Here is a 22151-nt window from a genome sequence, read left to right as displayed (position 1 = left end):
GGGAAACGCGCACCGCGGTACCCATTGTTCAGGGGCAGGCGGCTAGCATGAAAGACGCGACCGCCGAAACGCAACAAAGGGCAGAAATGGAATTCCAAACTTTAGAAAATGTTTCGGAATCGGAAGTGAAAATCAAAACTGAGTCCCTTGATGACGAATACGGGGGGGACAATTAAAGAGGAAGCCGCTACGGAAGTAAAACCGGTAGTTTCCGGGAATTTAATTGATTTATTGAATGTTTTGATTAACGAAATCAAGAGTCAATCGGCCAAGCAAGAAGATCAGGCTGCCAAGCAAGAAGCTCAGGCTGCCAAACAAGAAGCTCAGGCTGCCAAGCAAGAAGCTCAGGCTGCCAAGCAAGAAGCTCAGTCTGAAAAATTTGAACGGATGCTAGACAATCAGAACAAAGCTATTAACGTTATCAACAATGTTGGAGTTGTTAACACAAAAGTTGATAAAATCAAAGAAGATATTGTTGTAATTTAATTAATACCGAAATCGGTAATCTTAAACAGGAAATGATAGGCGTTCAGGCGGAAATTGCGAGCATAAATACTCGTTTTAATTCCGAAATTAGCAGAATCGAGAAAAGTGTAGGAGAATCAGTTGCTCCGATCATCGAGAATAAGGTGACGGAACAAATTCAATTAGTGAAAAAAGAGGATCAAAAGAAGGTGGAAACTTTAAAGGCTTTAGTATCCGAAGTAGATACCAAAGTGACGAAGCAGGCTAATACCTGCGAAGAAAAAAAAAGGGAAGTAGAAACGCTTGCGACAACCACTTGCCAAGTAATTACGAGAGTGTCGGGATTAGAAAAGAAACTTGACGAAAAACAGAGCTATGTGCCAATCTATCCACATAGTTCGGAGTTGTTGACGAAAGAGGAGCGGTTCGACCCCTTGAAAAAAGGCGGTATACACGTGACGGATTTCATTAAGAATTGTGAAAGTGTTTTACTCAGATCATGGACTGATGAGAGAAAAGTTAATGCTATTATTGATGTGTTGGCTGGTGATGCCAAGCGTTGGGGCTTAAACCTCAACATTACGAACCTGACTTTTGACGAATTTAAAAATTTGTTTCTGGCTGAATACTGGTCAGAGCAAAAACAGCAAAGTGTCTGGCGCGAATTTGTCGTATAGAGGTCTTTCGATGCGAATTCGCGCGGCTCGATGAAGGAACTTTGTGAGGGCTGGATCCGCAAGTTGGAATATTTGCGTGATCGCCGCACGGAATCCGAAATAGTCTGGGAACTCTACATGAAGCTTCCAGATGATACAAAACGCTACGTAGGAAGCAATTACAGGACAATCAATGATTTCCTGGAAAGAGTGGAGGACGAGGACAATTGGCGCAATAATCGCGACAGTGGTAGAGGCCGTGGTAACAACAACGGGTACCACAACAACCACAACAACGATAACCATGGGAATAATGCATACCGCAACCATGGCAGCGATAACAATAATGGTTCGGACCGTAATAACAATCGGTACAATGCAAATAATAACAGGAATGACGGAAACCAGTATCATACTAACGTGATACGGGCTTCACAGAATAGTAATAACGCCAGAGGGTGTGATCAGCCGCCTCAGCAGCATCCGAGGAGCGTATCTGCTGGGACGAGACAGGGAAACCATTAGCCGTGCCGGTGAGGGGCCGACCGGGCGTGGAGAAATTTTGGCGGCCCAATAAAAGTAGAAAACCGAGGTGTCGTCGTTATGAAAATTCCGTATGGAATAATCAACGGCGGGAGAGTGTGCCAGTGTTAAGAGAAAGGAGTGCGCCCACAAGTAGTAGATTAGCTGTATACACGGCAGTTGAAAATACATTCACTGTCAGTGAGAACAATTTAAGTAGTGTTCCGGAAATCGATTATAAAGCGGCAGCTGTAAAACCCACAGCGGAACTGGAGATTGAGTTTAAGAATGATTCGCAAGTGTTGAGAGGATATCAGATGTCGGATAAAACGTCCGTCATTGAGCGAGGGGAGGCAGAGAGGGATGAGGTCTGGTTAAGGCAGTTCGGTCGCTTATACGACGAATTAAGAGATTATAGGGGCCTGTATGGGAGAAGTGTTTATGGGGAGCACGTGCAGGATTTTCAGCGTCTCGTCCCGCAGGAAGATAGTGTTTGTGAAATGATAGAAAGTTCTGGCCCTAACCGGCAGACTTTACTAGAAATAGTTGATGTTAATGGGGAGCACGAGCAAGATTCGTCGTGTCTCGTCCCACAAGAGTTGGATGTTGAAGTAGTAACGGAAAGTTCTGGCCCTAACCGGCAGACCTTACCGAAAGTCGTAGTGGTAGAAGTAGCCGACCCATCCGACGCAAACCTCCAGTTTAAACATTGCGAGAGTATTAGGGGGAAAGATTACGAAAATTTTAGTGATAGCCGGACACAATTGGTAGAAAAGCACATAGATTACAGCGTGTATGAGGTTAGAGCTGACGTTATGCGGTCAGACGTGAGCAGTGTGGGTTGCGCAGATCCAGTGGAAGTAATTTCAGATGCGGCTGGGCACATTCCTCCAGGTAGATTGGCAGATGAGATCAATCTGGCCAAAGAAGAATCAACAAAGGTGACAATTAGTGAATTGATAGCAAAGCAACACTCACTAGTTGACAAGTTACAGGAAAAGGTTTCGGTATTGGAGGCGAAGCTACAGACTAAGCCTCAGGACAGACGTGTTGAAATTAAAACTGTATGTGAACAGAGGCTGAAAAAGCCGCCAGATAAACCGGATTTAGGATCAAAGCCGAATGGTTTTTTCTGGAAAGACCTGGATATAGACGAGGATTTACTGTGGGAAAATAATGAAACAGTCGAGGACAAGTGTAGACAGATAGTAGTGTCTGTTAATATGCACGACCTACAACTAAACGTGTTGATTGACACCGGTGCAGAATTGAGTGCTGTATCTGGGAAAATATTTGAGTTACTGAAAGACAGACCTGGCATCGTAGTTATGCCAGTAACAGGAGTGAAAATTATCGGTGCTACTGGGAAGGCCAGTAAACCGGTCACAAAACAGATTTTTGTCAACTTCGAGATATGTTGGGCACGATTTGAACAAGAGTTTTTCGTCGTGCCAGACTTAACTACGGAAGTAATTATCCGGTTAGATTGGCTATTAAAGTACCGTGCAGTGATTAACTGCGAAAGCAAAACTTTGACATGTATGTCACTAGATAAAACAATGGTAGTTGGTTTTGACGAGGCAGGAGACGGTGTGCATAGGCAATACCAGCCTATACACATTGTTAAATGGCCGGATGACATTGACGTAGGAATGAGTTTGAACTGCCGTAACATGAGGAATTTCGGCATTGACAAAAGTGTAGAAAGTGAATTGGAAGAGATAATCAAATTCCCTCCACGGATTGACATTAGTATTGGTGTGAAAAAAGATCGTTTGCGAGAAGTAATGAAGCTAAAAGCCGATGCTCGCATACGTCGTCACGACGCTAAAGCGCGTTTTGCTAAGTTTGCAATCGGAGATTTAGTACTTGTAAAAGCTCATGAGAAATCGAGCGAGATAGACCATGAAATCTCTAAATTTAAGTTTATTTATAATGGACCATATAAAGTCATTGGTATACCTCACACAAATGCTTATTGCTTAGAGTATCCAAGCTCTGGAAAACTATTAGGTATACGGAACATTGTAGACTTGAAATTGTACCGACCTAGGATCGATTAATACCACACGATGGGTAATTTGTACAGTATGTAAAATAGAGTGTAAGATTTAACGATTTGCTAGATTGCCATGCTTTTGACTGACCAAGGTCATTAAAGATGTTGTAATTAATAAGTAATTAATTTTGATTAATTAATTTAATTTTAATCAATTTAATCATGGTCTAATCAACTGAAAAATCCAAGCTGCGAGTTTAAGTTTGCAACTGAGTCACAGTAGATTAAGGAATGTAAATATGCTTTTGTAACTAGCTGTCAGATTTCATGAATGTGTGTTTTATTAGTCATTGCCGATGTACTTAGACGCTGTTTTAAGTTTCAGGCTAGTACATGCGTGTGATGATGGACAGTGTTGAGTTATCCACTGTGATAGTGTTTATGGACTCCTTGAGATTACTCGGGAGTGAGTTTTTCCGAAAGAATTCAGTGAAACGGACGTTCTGGAAACGCCGTTACAAGGGCGAGTGAGATCAAGCGCGCCGCACAGGCGGGCGCAACAATACTTGCGAGGCGGAGCCGCTGTCGGCTCTTGTGCCGCTGTCGGCTCTTGTGCCGCTGTCGGCATTCTTTGTACTTGCGGGTACGGAAGGCGGAATTGTTTTTTTCTTCCCGGACAGCTGATGTGAAAGAATTCTGCTGTTAATATTTATGTTTTTGTTCGATCTGCTGAATATTAATTTCTTGTTTAGCATTAAGTGGACTCTCATGGCAAGAGTATTAATTACGAAAAGGTTATATAAAATGTGTATTCTATGTAATTAATAATTAATTTGCGTATTTTGATCTACCTGTTTTTATGACCATGTACTCTGATTAATTTTGTAAATAGTATTACATTTCTTGATACTGTTACGGATTTTGACGATTTTGGAATAGCTAAACGATTTTCTATATTTTCTATGAATTTTAATATGTTGTCAACCTGTTTTATTTTGTGCAAGATGACAGAGTGGGCTAAGATTAGGAGTGTCTCCACTCAATTATTATGGTCTAAAATTGATTTAAGGTTAATTAGACGAATGCTAAATTTTGTTGATGTTTTTAGCATATGCATTTCCGCTGTTTCTTTTTTGGGACATTTTCTGAGTCTGTTTACGTTACACGAACATCCTCAGACACGTGTAACGCCGGAAATGCATATCCTCCTATTTCCATCTATTGTACTATTATTTTTTTCCTTGTTTTGTTACCTCATTTCTGTCTCTTTATATATTGTAATTGTTTTACTGTTTGCATATATATATATTTATGCACTTATGTCGATGTATAATTGGTTTGTTTCGTAAATATTATTTGAATTTTTACGCTGGGTCTTGCCTAGGGAAAACTGCTATCGAACGATTACATCCATGGGTCGTGTGAAGAATCAAAGTGTGTAGGATCTTTGGGACTGTTAACTCTGCCGCGTGGAGCGCGGGCAGAGAGAGTCTGGCTGGAGTAGCGAGTGGAACAGGTGTGTGGTGTAAAGCTCCCGGGAGTTGCCGCGCTTTCGGGGTTTGGCAGCATGTAATTGCGCTCGACTTGCGATAATAGTTTCTGACATGGTGTCGCGGACGGGAAGCATTAGCTGGCGCACATCAAGAGCCCGTTTCGTCTGGTGACCGTGTTGAGAAGAAGGCGCGCCAACATCCAGCTTCTGCAACAGCGACGGCCGACAATGAGTGACTGTCGCCACATCCTCGATCGACGGCTTCAAATCTTCAATCAACCAACAAGGAAGACTGGAAGCACGTAAAGTTTTAGAACTGTATGGCAGACCTCAGCTTTTCAAACTTTTAAAATTGTTGCATCACACAGCTACTTAGCATGAACCTTTGTTGCTCATTGCCCCAATTGCATACCCAAGCAGGTTCCCTTCCTTTTCCGAAATGAACCCGAGTGTCGTTGAAATTCAAACGCCAGCATAATTCCATTTCACTGCTTTAATTTCAAAATTCACTTTAAGTATTCATAGCTGGCTACAATACTTAGATTACACAAGCACAAATTAAGAGTGCTAGTTTTGTTACCATATTTTAGCTTACCTGTGACTGCAGCTCAGCTTGGAACGTACTAAATCTTACTATTGTTAATTGTTCAGAATCATTTAATTCGAGTTCAAAGCTAAATCTCTTATTTCTAAATTGCGTAGATTCAAGTAGCTTTTGAAATGATTGTTGAGGTAGTCCAAGACTAACCGTATTTTACTGAATTTCGATGTGCTTCAGAAAGAAGGCTTCTTATTAATTTCAGTCACTAAATTAACTTTCAGTTTTCCGGTTTTATTAATTCTTTTGCTAAATTAAGTCAGAGTCCAGCGAAAGTTATTACTTCTGACAAACTTTCAGTTTTCACACTACACGTGTCAACTTTCAGTTGCCCCGCTTCTAGTGCTAATTATATGTGTAATTACCTTTCTTTTTCAGTTACTATAGTAATTGTCCTTAGGACTGGCGACCGTAATTTCCCCCAAATCTCAAATATCTAATTACCGCTAGTTAATTGTTAACGTAACGGCCGCACATTTACTTTCTTCATTAACTTTACCCCTTTTCAAAATTAATTTCCACCAGTTTCATTTGCATTTTTCCTTTCATTTAGATGTAACCCTTTCCTCCCTCTTTACCGACAGATTAACTTCGGTGACGATTGCTTTTTCCCAAATTTCCATTAGGTACACGCGGTTTAATTTTTCACTGTCATTAAGGTCGATAAGTGAGGGGGAGGTTACAAGCTAAAAACAGCCATTCAGGAGGTCATCGACAGTATCGATGTTCCGACACATCAACGGTGTGGATGAGTAGGAGGCACACACCCATAATTTTCGCATACAGTATTAATGGTGCCCTGTTTAACAAAGTCACTTCACTTAAACGTTCGATAGGAAGTGGAATGAGCATGTGAGGACTGTGTTAGAGAAGGCGAAAGGCCGACATCGCTTTATTTGGAGAATTTTAGGAAGGTGTGGTTCATCTGTAAAGGAGACATATAAGACGCTGGTGCGACCTATTCTTGAGTACTGTTCGAGTGCCCTGAATCCTCATCCGTACCAGGTCGGATTAAAGGAAATCGAGCAGTTCGGAGGCGGTAACGACCGTAAAATACTTAGGAGTTACTATCCGGAGCGATCTGAAGTGGAATGATCACATAAAACAAATAGTGGGAAAAGCAGGCGCCAGGTTGAGATTCATAGGAAGAATTCTAAGAAAATGTGACTCATCGACGAAAGAAGTAGCTTACAAAACGCTTGTTCGTCCAATTCTTGAGTATTGCTCATCAGTATGGGACCCTTACCAGGTTGGATTAATAGAAGAGATAGACATGATCCAGCGAAAAGCAGCGCGATTCGTCATGGGGACATTTAGTCAGCGCGAGAGCGTTACGGAGATGCTGAACAAGCTCCAGTGGCGGACACTTCAAGAAAGGCGTTACGCAATACGGAGAGGTTTATTATCGAAATTACGAGAGAGCACATTCCGGGAAGAGATGGGCAACATATTACTACCGCCCACATATATCTCGCGTAATGATCACAACGAAAAGATCCGAGAAATTAGAGCAAATACGGAGACTTACAAGCAGTCGTTCTTCCCACGCACAATTCGTGAATGGAACAGGGAAGGGGGGATCAGATAGTGGTACAATAAGTACCCTCCGTCACACACCGTAAGGTGGCTCGCGGAGTATAGATGTAGATGTAGATGTAGAACAGCTATAATTGTCACCGGTAGGTTCGCACAATACGCAAATGTTACGGAGATGCTTCGGTAATTCAAATGGTAGAAATCCATGAAGAGAAGGCGACATTCAATTCGGGGAACTCTACTGAGGAAATTTGGAGACTCGGCATTTAAAGCTGACTGGAAAACTATTCTGCTGCCGCCATTTCAAGTAACGACTATAAAGATAAGATGAGAGAAATTAGGAGTCTTTGGAGGCATATAGACAATCGTTTTCCCCTCGCTCAGTTTGTTTTAATTTCAGGGTCGGCATTATTTATTTCTGTCATGACATTCTTACTTCTGGAGACTTGAATGCCTTTCCTTAAAATACTGTGGTAATTTTTGAAGTATGCAAGTAATGTCGTATCTAAACTTACTCTGGCCATTACAGAAATGTACCTCTTTCTCTACAGGAGATTTTAGTACCGTTATTTTTCCACGAATTCTTTTTATTTTTTTATTTTTGGATCTTCTGGATATCTTTTAGATAAGCAACTCTTAAATATTGACGCAAATTTACTATGGAATAAATTGAATATGGCATTAGCGTCTCCTGCTATATACGGGATGAATATTTCCACCATTTACAAACTCTAGGGACTGATCGATTAGAGGATACGGAAGAAAAAAGATCTAATGAACTTATGTCCGGAAATTCCTGCTTTCCATGCTAGATACCTTTATTCTGTCATACTTTGTTACAGAGACTGCGGTCTAATACGAGCTGTACCATGAAGCCACAGTTACAGTATATGCTGAAAGAAGTTTCCATGTGCCTCATCGCATGCGGGTAGGCGCCGTAGTTTGTTCTGCCTCACACGTCCACATCGACCAGGTCATCGACCGGATAGACCTTTTTTGTTCCATATCTTCTCATCGATCATTCCCTGGAGTTTGTACACGTTGCAAAAATTCACCCCGTACATCTCATTCCATACCACCACTTTTAGCTTGCTTACTCTTAAAACATTGTACCCTGTTTTCCTTATAAAGCCTGACTATTTTGTATGAACCTGCCCAAGGGTTGTAAGGTGCCATCTGTTTATTTCCATTAATTGCGCATCATGATCACTTAGTCCATTAGCAACTGGGTACACAATGTTTCCGCCTGATATACACTGCAAACAGTAACGCTTCTATCACACCTCCTTGGGGTTCTCGTACATTTTTCGGTAATGAGCAGCGTGAGATGGCATCAGTGCCTTGCTGAAGTTAAGGAACACGGCAACAATGTGAGCACCGTTCTCTAAAACTCTGTCCATCTATTGGAGGAACGCAGAGAGCGAAGCTTCACAAGATCTCTTTTTGCGGAATCCATGTTTATTTCTACTGAGGAGATTTTCGTTCTCCAAAAACATCATAATTCTTTGGCATAAAACGCATTCCTTAATTCTTCAACATCCTGACGTCAACGATCTAAGTCTATAATTATATGCCTCTTTGTATGACCTTCTTGAAAACGGTAATGACCTGTGCTTTTCTCCAATTAGTAGCTACCCCTCGTTGTTTTGGCAGACTGCGATAAACTGCTGCTAGAAGGGAAGCATTTGAATTAAGAGGATCTCGTCCAGTCCTGATACCTTTCCACTACAAAACGATTGTAGTTGTTTTTCAGTTCATTATTTAAATATCTACCATTTCGACATCCCTGTGGTGACTAAAAAGAGGGATCGTGTTATAGTTTATCGTGGTGAAACAGTTCCAGAATACCGAATTCAGTATTTCGGCCTTCTCTGTCTTATCTTCCGTTGGGGGCCTGTATGGTAACTGGCAAGGGAACATTCCTACGTGTCAATGACCGATCTTGGTGAAACTTGGCGGAAGTTTAGAGAAGGCCAAATACTGCAAGACAACTTTTTTTGTGCCAGTTTCAATTTCAAGCGGTCAAACACACTCCAAAAGGTAGTTTGGAATTTCAGATTCAGAGGGAATACTTCGAGACAATGATATATAAAAGTGTATTTCACATAAAAGATGATATGTAATTAATGTTCTTGAAGACTGCATAATCGAATTTTGGAATAATCTGAGATTTGGAAAATACTCCACCACGACCATTTATTAATTTTGGAAAATGAAGGCTTTTGTTACACTGTAAATTAAAGAAGCCTTCAAGGCCCAAACATCACTGTGTAAAAAAAGCTGATTTCTGAAATACCATTCTTGGAAAATGTATTCCAATCTGTGTCTTCCTCTACAGTTTTTGCCCTCTACAGCTTACAGCTCCCAATAGTGCCATATAAGTCATCCCCTCATATCTTAACTGATGTCCTACCGTCTTGCCCCATCTCCTTATCAGTGTTTTCCACATATTCCTATCCTCTCCGATTCTGCGCAGAGCTTCCTCGTTCCTTACCATTCCAGCCAATTTTCAACATTTGTTTGTAGCACCACATCTCAAATTATTTGACTGTCTTCTTTTCAGGTTTTCCCACAGTCCATGTTCCTCTACCATACAGTGCTGTACTCCAGACGTACATTCTCAGAAATGTGTTCCTCAAATTAAGGCCGATATTTGAGATTAGTAGAATTCTCTTGGGCAGGAATGCCATTTTTGCCATTGCTAGTCTGCTTTTGATGTCCTCTCTCCGTCCATCGTCGGCTATTTAACTGTATAAGTAGCACAATTCCTAAACTTCGTCTACTTCATCACCATCAATCCTAATGTTAAGTTTCTCGCTGTTCTCATTTCTACTACTTCTCATTACCTTCGTCTTTCTTCGTTTTACGCTCAACCCATACTCTGTAGTCATTAGACTGTTCATTCTATTCAGCAGATCATGTAATTCTTCTTCACTTTCACTCGGGATAGCAAAGCCATCAGCGAATCGTATCATTGATATCGTTTCACCTTGACTTTTAATTCCACTCCTGAACCTTTCTTTCATTGCCGTCATTGCTTCCTCGATGTACAGATTTAACATAGGGGTGAAAGTCTGCATCCTTGCCATACACTCTTTTTAATAGGAGTACTTCTTTCTTGGTCGTCCGCTCTTATTGTTCCCTCTTGGCTGTTGTACATATTGTATATGACTCGTCTCTTCCTATAGCTTACCCCTACTTTTTTCAGGATTTCGAACATCTTGCACCATTTTACGCTGTCGAACGCTTTTTCTAGGTCGACAATCCTATGAACGTGTCTTGATTTTTCTTTAGTCGTGCTTCCATTACTAAATGAAATGTCAGAATTGCCCCACTCGTGCCTTTACCTCTCCTAAAACCAAACTTATCTTCATTTAGAGCATCCTTAGTTTACTTTTCCATTCTTCAGTATATTATTCTTACAAGGAACTTGGATAAATGAGCTGTTAAACTGGTTGTGCAATAATTCTCGCACTTCTCAGCTCTGCTCTCTTCGGAATTGTGTGGATGATGCTTTTCCGAATGTTCGATGGTACGTCACCAGAGTCATACATTCTACACACCACAGTGAATAGTCGTTTTGTTGCCACTTCCCCCAATGATTTTAGAAATTATGATGGAATGTGGTCTATCCCTTGTGCCTTATTTGATCTTAACTCCTCCAAAGCTCTTTTAAATTCTGAATCTAATACTGAATCCTCCATCTGTTCTAAATCGACTTCTGTTTCTTCTTCTATGACATCTGACAAACCTTCCCCCTGAATGTATTCTTTCCATATATCCGTTCTCTCCTTTGCATGTAACAGTGGAATTCCCGTTGCACTCTTAATGTTATCACCCTTGCTTTACAATATATCTATTTATAATATGTCAAAATTCATATCTATTCTAATCACCTGTTTTACTTATATTCGTATTATATTTTAAATTGTTATTTTACAATTTACCTTCATGGCATTTTTCTTAATTCACCGTTTCACATACGTATGAAAATAGTACGTAACTCATTGTTCTGGTATATAATAATCACAAAATGATAATCTGTAAGTAAATCATAAAAAAGTTGCGTTTTTTTACACCACGCACACAAAATGAGTGAAATTTCTTCAAGTAATACACACGACGGCGATAACATAAAACAAAATTGAGCATGATTTCAAACTGTCACGGATGATTCTCTGAGTTTGCTAATTTGTATCAAGCATATTCTAGTACATTGTAAGTCTTGGCAAGGAGAATTGATTATGTCCTAACGGCTGCCGCTTCATTATATTTTTTCTCAAGTGGAGACTAACATCTTAACTATTCAACTGAACTAGATCTGAAAATCTTCTCGTGAAGTTCTTCCAACATCGAAAACCGTATACGTTTCACCGCTGTAACTGTGCCATCGAGTTCTTTTGGATCACCAGGTGTTTCCTGCCCTCAGGTAGCCGTCCGTGGTGGCCGGGCGGTTCTAGGCGCTACAGTCTGGAACCGCGTGACCGCAACGGTTGCAGGTTCGAATCCTGCCTCGGGCATGGATGTGGGTGATGTCCTTAGGTTAGTTAGGTTTAAGTAGTTCTAAGTTCTAGGGGACTGATGACCTCAGCAGTTAAGTCCCATAGTGCTCAGAGCCATTTGAACCATTTCTTCTTGCCCTCAGGTACGAGGCTCTAAAGGAGCTTTTTCTTTTTTTCACACGGGCCACCGGTGTTTTCTGGGTTTTAAAAGAAACTAAGGGTGAGTTTTGGCCGACGATTTCTGAAGACACAAATGTCTTTGTGACAGTATCTAAATCTGGTAAACAAATGACTAACTAGGTTAGAAGGTATTTGAAAGATGTTTCCTTGCACAATGAGGGAGAAATGTCTGTATTATTGTTAGAGTTCATTGTGAAAGAACCGTTAGAACATCGTACGTGACGACAAGGAACTTTTTCATCTGGTGATCCTAAACCACTTGACTGCACTTGTACAACCGTGGGACGTGCACAGCTTGCAGTATTGGAAGAATTTTCTGAGAAGGCTTTCGGATCTAGTCCTGTTGAATCACTACGATGCCAGTGTCCACTTGATAAACAATATACTCAATCTGCAGTCATTAGTATATTATCAATACTCTTCGCCAACGCTTATCAGAATTTATATGCTTGACACAAATCAGGTTATTCAGAGAACCACTCACTACAGTTTGAAATCCTGCTAAATTTTGCTCATAAATTGTCTTCTCTGTCATGTACTGTATAACAAGTGAAAAGATTGCGTTTATTTTCTGTGCACGGTGTAAAGAAATGTTATGTTTTAAGCATTTCTTTACTGTTTATCATTATTGTAATTAACTTATATCATAATGAGTTACATATTATCTTCAGGAAACGAACTATACATATATGGAGTAGTAAACTGACAAACAAAACAACCATAATTTTAAAACGCAAAATATTAATTTAAAAACATTAAACAAATGTACGTAATTTAAACAGATAGAATAGTGACGACTGTTGGGGTGTTTTAAATAGATTTCTGCCGCTCAGGATTAGCCGAGCGGTCTCAGGGGCTGCAGTCATGGATTGTGCGGCTGGTTCCGGTGGAGATTCGAGTCCTCCTTCGGGCATGGTTGTTTGTGCTTGTCCTTAGGATAATTTAGGTTAAAAAGTGTGTAAGCTTAGGGACTGATGACCTTCGCAGTTAAGTCCCATAAGATTTCACACACATTTGAACATTTTTGAATTATATTTCTCGTGTCAGAGACAGCAAAGGTCTCGGAAGAGCAGTTGAACGGAATGGACGGTGTCTTGAAAGGAGGGTATAAGATGAACATCAATAAAAGCAAAACGAGGATAATGGAATGTAGTCGAATTAAATCGGGTGATGCTGAGGGAATTACATTAGGAAATGAGACACTTAAAGTAGTAAAGGAGTTTTGCTATTTGGGGAACAAAATAACTGATGATGGTCGAAGTAGAGAGGATGTAAAATATAGACTCGCAATGGCAAGGAAAGCGTTTCTGAAGAAGAGAAATTTGTTAACATCGAGTATTGATTTAAGTGTCAGGAAGTCGTTTCTGAAAGTATTTGTATGGAGTGTAGCCAAGTATGGCAGTGAAACGTGGACGATAAGTAGTTTCGACAAGAAGAGAATAGAAGCTTTCGAAATGTGGTGTTACAGAAGAATGCTGAAGATTAGATGGGTAGATAACAAAACTAATGAGGAGCTATTGAATAGATTTGGGGAGAAGAAGAGTTTGTGGCAGAACTTGACTAGAAGAAGGGATCGGTTGGTAGGACATGTTCTGAGGCATCAAGTGATCACCGATTTGGTACTGGAGGGCACGAAGAGGGTAAAAATCGTAGAGGGAGACCAAGAGATGAATACACTAAGCAGATTCAGAAGGATGTAGGCTGCAGTACGTACTGGGAGATTAGGCAGCTTGCACAGGATAAAGTAGCATGAAGAGCTGTATCAAACCAGTCTCAGGACTGAAGACCACAACAACAACAACATTTCTCGAAAATATACTGGCAGCGTACTGTGTACAGCTTATTTTCCAAAAAGTGGTATTTATTGCACAAGGATGTATGTGAGTTGAAAGCTTCTTCAGTTTATATAGTAACAACAGTTTCCATTTTTCACAATTAGTGCGTGGTGGTGGAGTATACTGCAAAATTTCAGATTATTACAAATGTTGATTCTACAGTTCTTCAGAACATTAATTACCTGTTAAGTTTTATTTGGAAGCACTTTTTACGTTTCCTATTTTCGAGTACATTCCCTCCAAGCCTAAAATACCAAATTACTTTTTGCCTTTTATTTTCGCCTAGGAGGTGAAATTGGTCACAAACAAAAAATTCGTAATGTATTATTTTGTCCTCTCTATACACACGCCAATCTAAAGATCAATGGCCATATCCACCAACTTGATAACAAATTTCGGAACCGCTTCGGAAGACGGCGTGTACTCACCCTGCCGAATTCCGTTAGGCCGGGACGGCGGACAACAGAGAGACCCGGCAGGAGTTCGGCCGCCGGGTCAGCGTCCGCGGCGACGTCGGCCAGGACCAGGGGTGTGGGCGACGGCGACGGCGGCGGCGGCGGAGGCGGAGGCAGGGGCGAGACCGTGGCGGGCGGCAACTCCTGGTCGTCGGCCAACTCGCCAGCCGCCGAAGAGTCTGCCCTGCCGAAAAGTACAGCCTCTCACTACTCGCCCGTCGCGACGGCACCGTCGCCGCTGCCAGGTGTCGCCCTCGCCGCCTGCTGCAATCGTGCCAGCCAATCAATCACCGAGCTGGTTCACTTTCTTCTTTACTTTTTTTGTACCTTCCATTCCCTGATTCATGGAGTAGAGCGAGTTGTTAGAGATCCAGCCCCTTATAGGTCAATATTTCATTTGGCTGGGAGAGGGGCGACGGTAAGCATAAGTGAGAAAACTTACGACGTAACTTGCAGTTCTGCTGTTCGCGTTACAACCTAGGGAATCTCCAAAATACTTTGGCCTGACTCAATGACTGGAAAATTTTTACTTGGGGGACTGTCTTACCTGAGACATTATTGAAATTGCAACTTTTTGTCTTGTCACAGGAACCATTTAGTGGAGAAGGAACAGAGATTATATTAGGCCAGTGCATAGGTTCGTAGCGTTTTTGTTTTACGTGTTGGTATTCCGGCTACTAAGGGTGTATTTATAGATTGTCATTTTTTCTTTGTAATTCTCTGTGTTGTTATTTGAATTTACATATTGTTTAAAAATGGTTCAAATGGCTCTGAACACTATGGGACTTAACATCTGAGGTCATCAGTCCCCTAGAACTTAGAATTACCTAAACCTAACTAACATACGGACATCACACACATCCATGCCCGACGCAGGATTCGAACCTGCGACCGTAGCGGTCGCGCGGTTCCAGACTGAAGCGCCTAGAACCGCTCGGCCACACCGGCATTTACATATTGTCATTTTGTCATTTGGAGATAGTGAGTGGAGCTGTGGACGCAAGAAAATGGAGTGCCGAACGGAGCATTCGGAACATTTCCGCACATTCTTCTGTTCAATAGAGGGTGACAGCGGCGGAGGCAGTCACTAACATTTGTACCGCGTACGGAGATGATTCCATTGGACAAAGCACGGCAAGAAAGTGGTGTTCTCGTTTCAAGGAGGACCGTTTTCATGTTAGCGTCTCTCCACGTTCAGGAAGACCTTAGCGTTTTGATGAACTAATCCGCAATGATCCGCGTCAGTGTGCTCGAGAGCTGCCCAGTGTGGTTAACTGTGATCATTACACCGCCGTGGGACATTTGCATGCCATGGGAGAGGGTCCAAAATCGGGTAACGCGTGCGCTAAGCCACAATTACAAGAAACAACACTTGGCCATATGTGCATCACTGCTTGCCCCTCATGAGTTGGCTCGTGAACAACGCCTACCATTCCTATCCTGTATCGTTACTGGTGACGAGAAATGTGTCTTTATGCTAATATAGGGAAAAGAAAGGAATAGCTGAGCCCAAACCAAGCAGCAGCTCCCTGTACAAAGTCCTGCGGGCATCCACAAAAGGTAATCCTCTGCATCTGGTGGAACAGCGACGGTGTGGTGTACTACGAATTGCTTCCACACGATGTATCCATGACTGCTGACATTTATCATTAACAACTGAGGCGTCTTGCGGACACATTTCACCAACAGCCACCAGGAGGACTGCGTGATGTGATGTGACTCCACGATGACGCCCTCCCGCGTTGTGCGAGACGCACATAAGACACAGTATAGCAGTTGGGTTGGGAAGTCATTCAGCTTCCACCTTATTCACCTGATTTTCACCTTGTAAGCTTCAAGGAACCACCTCCAAGGAACTATCAGTACTGCATTTAACTGCACCAACTCCACCGAAGCATTCAACAATGACGCCAAAGCAATAACCATCAAAGAACTTCGTTTCCGGATGAAAATGCACTCCGAAATTGCTCTACAAGTTCTTCTCCTCAAATCCAAGTGATTTCTATAGTCGCGGAATCGAAAAGTTACCTCAGCGTTGGTAAACTGTTGTTAATAGTGTAGACTGTTGTTATCGGTGAAGGACAATGTATAAATGATGAGTAAAATCCCTGTTACGTGTAACTGTTGTGTTTATTAAACTTACGGAAAAACAGTATGAACTCAAGCTCTAACCTAATATTACAGGTATTTCCCGCCAATGTCCATGCACTTTTGCCGTCGTTTTGGCAGCTACCGTATTTAAGTAACAAACCATTCTTTCGGGAATCTCGATGCCGCTGGTGGACGGCTGCATGAAGCTCGTCGTTGGTGGTTGACTTCTTAATCAGCATGACCTCTTTCGTTGCGTCGAATACGGCTTAGTCGCTAGAAGCCTGATCCAGCGAATAACATGGCGTGTTTGTACATGGTAGTTCACGCATAGTGACAATGATCTGGTGACTGTCACGAATTGTCGTGTTGTCTCAGAACGCCACGGCCCCATTTGCTGTGGCGGTATTGGTGAATACTTCGGCGGAGTTGGTGCAGTGAAATGCAGTACCGATAGTGATAAGGACTGTATTGGGAAGGAGCCAGTCCACCAGATCCATTTCCTGATCCGCCCAGGCCGTGTCTTCTTGGGACGAGGGTTTTCACTATGCGTCCACTCCCTAGACTGGCATTTTCTTTTTCTGGGATGGAGTCTCTTGTAAGACGCCATGATTCATCGATGGTGACCATACTCACAAAGAACTCAGCTGGATTTGCACTGCACTACTGCACTGTCTGTTCGCATATCCCCACACGCTTCTGTTTTCTGCGCAATGGTGAGGTAATGGGACACCCACTGTGCGCACACCTTCCTCATCCTCAAATCCATATGAATGAAGAGTTGGGGGATCCCCGTGAAAAACCTATTTCCTTCTCTACTTCATCAAATATCATTCACCTGTGCTCCATTATCGCACACTGACGACCTGGGAATTGTTTGGTTTGAGTGCAACTGCAGGACACCCAGTGCTTTTGCATTTTTGAGCTCAGTCCCCGTCCTATCTGACCTTCGATACACATCGAAACACGGATTTGCGACTTGGTAATCTCTCCCCACAAATGGCTTACTGACCTCTTGTGAATATATGAAGCAGCTGCTCCTTCTCTCTAGGGAAACAATACTGCTCGCAGTTGAATATGCTTGTGTGCTTCCATGTCATTTTATCGGTGTCCATCAGAGTACTCTCAAACTGGAACAAGTGCTGCTGCATTGTGTCATCGTGTCATCTAGACGACGCAGCATCAACATCTGGTAGTGGTAAACGGTACTACAGCCTGTTTTCAGACATACATCTGCCCACATTTCAAGCCACTACTGTTCACGAGTTATACGGTCAGTGCCAATCAGTACTGAACGAACTAAATAATTTATTTCTGGGACACTCCTATCTGTTGTCCCATAAAAATATTTAAATTTGATTTGTATAAGAACGCATGTGTATATACGTGTAAGAATGTGAAAGAATGTTGTGGTGTGTATTCGTGCCTTTTGGGTTTGTTAAATCTGACACATCCTTTTTTGTGTCCCCATAATCATTGTCTCACAAGGCTCCAGTTCAGCCAAAAATTATTATTTTCGAACACTTCGTATATAACTGACTGTTTGAGAGTTACCATTGATTAAATAACAAATAAAACTTCGATTTCACGTTTCAGCCTCTCTTTGTTTAATCTTATAGTCCCCATATCACTTGACATAATGGACGTCAGTAGTTAAATATTTTCTTATATAAAGGTTATTCCCTTACTATTTTATCTGGCCTGTGTCTCTTGGTTTATGCAATCGATATCAAAACTGTGGTGTCACCGCCAAACACCACACTTGCTAGGTGGTAACCTTTAAATCGGCCGCGGTCCGATGGTATATGTCTGACCCTATCAGTGATTGCAGACCGAGCGCCGCTACACGGCAGGTCTAGTCTAGAGAGACGAACTAGCACTCGCCCCAGTTGTACAGCCGACTTTGCTAGCGATGGTTCACTGTCTACATACGCTCTCATTTGCCGAGACGACAGTTTAGCATAGCTTTCAGCTACGTCAATTGCTACGACCTAGCAAGGCGCCATATTCCGTTACTATTCTGAACTGATAATATTGTGAATCATGTACCGTCAAGAGCGACGTTCATCATTAAAGGATAACAGTTAAGTATCAAAGTAATTACGTCCGCTTTCTGAATTCTAATTCCTTGTCGTGTTCCAGACCTCACGTCAGTATAGTTCTTCCTTCCTCACCCCAGCCTGCTTGAGCTAAAACACGTGCATTTCGGCCTCCTCTAGTAACACGGTGTTGGCTCTTCAGCCAACACAACAATAATAATTACAACTTCATCTTCAAACACTCTAGTACTGTGATGGGTATCACCGCGAGTACACGGGATGGACAAAAATTTGGAAATAACAAAACCACAAGACATTACTATGAACACGGTGTAGGAGACGCTTTGGCGTTGAAATCAGCTTCTACTCATCCCAGAAAGGATAAATTGTGGTTCAGTGTGGTTTTCTAGGGAATATTATGGTAACGATTATGAGGAGGTGGGAAGCAATCACACACTCTTCGCTCCAAAGATGGCCTTAAAGGGTCAATAACATTGATATCTGGGGACTTTGGTGGCCAGGAGAAATGTGACAATTAATCCTCGTGTTCACGAAACCACTCATAGAGGATGCGACCACCAGTGTAAGCAGCCCTGTCGTCTTGCAGTACTGCATCACCGTTAGGAAACAAATTCTGTACCAATGGATGGACCTGATAGCCATAATGGCCACATAATCCTTGGCAGTAATGTGACCTTATAGAGCAACCATAGTACCAATGCGATACCACTGTGTGGCTGCCCAACTCATCGCCGAACCGCTGCTTTGTTTCGCACATGAAAGGTAAATTCGGACAGAAGTTGGAAACAGTGTGAAGTAAGACTCATCGGACGTTATAACTTTTTTACATTGCTCCATAGTCAAGGTTGTATGGCTTCGGGGCCACGTTCTCCTATTACGTTCATTTGGATCACTGATGGGTGGCTTTAGAATTTCGGCTCGCCCTGCAATTCACTGCATATTGAGCTCCTTTCGTGTTGTGTTGGTGCTTACGGGGTTCGGGAGTGCGACATTTAGTTGTGCGTTGACTTTTCTGCCGCTCCCTTATTTTTCGTCTCTGTCATCATCAACGACCGTCTGCGCGATCACTCACCACCCAATTTCGTGTGCGTTGTGACTTAGCGGAGGATGTTTTTCGACTTTCCCAGTACGCGGTATAAATCTTCGGTACGGTGGCGCTTGAAACATCAAAGACGTCGGCTACGTTGGTTACGGAAGCAGCCACCATAAGAGGACCAACAGTCTACCCACGTTCGAACCCACTTAACTAGGACACAATGCACTCACAACCACACAGAACACCGGTGTGATCACAACTGAAGTTTGTAATGTATTGAGGACATTGTACAGGTGCCGTTTGTGGGCAAATACAACAGTGCAACTTGCAGATTATCACCTGCATTTGTATTCAAGCTGGCGTTTTTCGAGGAGTTTCTATATCTTTGTACAGCCCATGTTGCTCCTGTTAACGTACCCGATCATCTTCTGCTGTGGTAACCATATGGATAAAGATACTGGACTAAAATAATGAGATGTAGTTGCAGTGGTGTTTCACATCGATCACGTAAGTCTATATACAGTCACTACGACGCAGGATGCTGGAATACTAAGCTGTTCAACTACAGTATATCTTGAATCGTTTAAGATATCGTAATGAGTGTACATCTAGATGCACTGTGTAAATTCTACACTACATGGTGACTACTCTCTTTTCTCATCAGTGCTAAGTACATAAATATCGATATTAACTTTGCTTTTTAACATGGAACTATTGTAGTATCTGCTGCTAGCATCTTCGTTCTACATGAGACGTGTTGCACTCTTCAAAATCCGGTAACTAGTTTTGGAATGATTGTAATATTTAGAACATGCGATTAACCAGTTTTGGACATCAAACCGATTGCTGTCTTTCGCGGGCATTACACGCAGATATTGGTTCATGAATATGGGGCACTTCTGCTTAATGAGGCTAAGACAGTCTACTTAGAAAAAAGGAATAGTGGAGAAATGTTCAAATTGAAATATGTTCTGATTACACAAAGCTACACCGACACACCAACTGGATGGCAAAGAACACGGCATTCAAGGATGATTTACCATTTAACTACGGTAACAGTTCGACCAGAGCCTTGGAAGAAAGGTGAACGTCCAGAATTCCCTTCTTTCAGTCATTTACAATTACTTATTTACTCAAGAAACGAGCGTAGTTTATGTGGTAGAGGGAAAGCAGTCTGCCTCAACGTCAAAGTCTTTCCTTCTCATCCCGTCCGGTAAGTCGCTCTTTACCTGGAGTTCTGTGTGACTTTTCCGAACTCTGCCCCTTTTCCGAAACCTCTCGAGTTCCTTTCCCTTCGCCACTTTTCTTCCTCCTTCTGTACTACTGCCGGAAGAAGGGCCTACTCGCTCTCAAAACTTACATAAGTAAAACATTTTTTTATATGTGTGTGTCCTCCTGCCGCCGATTGGTGAGTACACTTTTTATCTATTCAATTATATAATATTGTCAAAACTTGATTACTTTCGTTAATATATGTAGTTCGATCTTCAAGAAACGGTATGGTCGTTTCATCATACAATAAAGACTTGCATAGGATGTTGTCTCAGTTGGTTGAGAAACTTCCGGCTTGTATGGTCGTGGCCTACAACAATTTTTTGCTTCAGACCTTTCGACCAATGGTTAACATCTTCACAGGTGCTCATGGTTCGGCTGAGTCTAGACGACTGGTGTATCCGACATTGGAGAGCGACATAAATACCGTGAGAAACAGGCGTAATCGGCAGAGATAATCTTCGTCAAAGACAAAACTTAACTATCGGCCAGCCGCATGTCAAAGATAATCATTATTTATCGGCTCTGTAAAGCTATTGTCCGTTAAAAGTCTTGTCAACAGAGGCCAAGGCTTTCTAAGAAAATGGTTCTTCAGGAAAAGAACTAAAAGGATTTTTGCCTCAAAATAACACTAGGACGAAGGTCAAGGATTAAAAATAACTATGGAAGAATTCAGCTTTTCTCACTTTTATTAAAAATGTGACTGGTTAGCTCGGAATGTTTTACAGAAACATCACTTCAGTTGAAACTTCCTGGCAGATTAAAACTGTGTGCCCGACCGAGACTCGAACTCGGGACCTTTGCCTTTCGCAGGCAAGCGCTCTACCAACTGAGCTACCGAAGCACGACTCACGTGCGGTACTCACAGCTTTACTTCTGCCAGTACCTCGTCTCCTACCTTCCAAACTTTACAGAACCTCTCCTGCGAACCTTGCAGAACTAGCACTCCTGAAAGAAAGGAAATGGCTAAGCCATGTCTCCGCTATATCCTTTCTTTCAGGAGTGCTAGTTCTGCAAGGTTCGCAGGAGAGCTTCTGTAATGTTTGGAAGGTAGGATCCGAGGTACTGGCAGAAGTAAAGCTGTGAGTAGCGGGCGTGAGTCGTGCTTCGGTAGCTCAGTTGGTAGAGCGCTTGCCCGCGAAAGGCAAAGGTCCCGAGTTCGAGTCTCGGTCGGGCACACAGTTTTAATCTGCCAGGAAGTTTCATATCAGCGCACACTCCGCTGCAGAGTGAAAATGTCATTCTGGAAACATCCCCCAGGCTGTGGCTAAGCCATGTCTCCGCAATATCCTTTCTTTCAGGAGTGCTAGTTCTGCAAGGTTCGCAGGAGAGCTTCTGTAAAGTTTGGAAGGTAGGAGCCGAGGTACTGGCAGAAGTAAAGCTGTGAGTACCGGGCGTGAGTTGTGCTTCGGTAGCTCAGTTGGTAGAGCGCTTGCCCGCGAAAGGCAAAGGTCC

At 42.3% G+C, this 22151-nt stretch overlaps 1 protein-coding gene and 1 non-coding gene across 2 annotated transcripts in view; one reads left to right on the top strand and one right to left on the bottom strand.

The window, feature by feature from the left end:
- The window catches only part of LOC124606408 (dipeptidase 1-like), a 164293-nt gene extending 149965 nt beyond the window's left edge, over positions 1-14328 (bottom strand). Inside the window, exon 1 of the mRNA XM_047138388.1 lies at positions 14214-14328. The gene's annotated coding sequence lies outside the window, so the exon portion shown is untranslated. The remainder of the gene's footprint in view (positions 1-14213) is intronic.
- A 7471-nt stretch (positions 14329-21799) lies between these two features.
- Positions 21800-21874, top strand: Trnas-cga. The gene has a single exon. It is a non-coding gene; the product is annotated as a tRNA-Ser (tRNA).
- The last annotated feature ends 277 nt before the right edge of the window (positions 21875-22151 follow it).

Source organism: Schistocerca americana, chromosome 3 (assembly GCF_021461395.2).
Source record: "Schistocerca americana isolate TAMUIC-IGC-003095 chromosome 3, iqSchAmer2.1, whole genome shotgun sequence".
NCBI classification, from domain to species: domain Eukaryota; kingdom Metazoa; phylum Arthropoda; class Insecta; order Orthoptera; family Acrididae; genus Schistocerca; species Schistocerca americana.
This window is presented reverse-complemented; position numbering and strand designations above follow the sequence as displayed.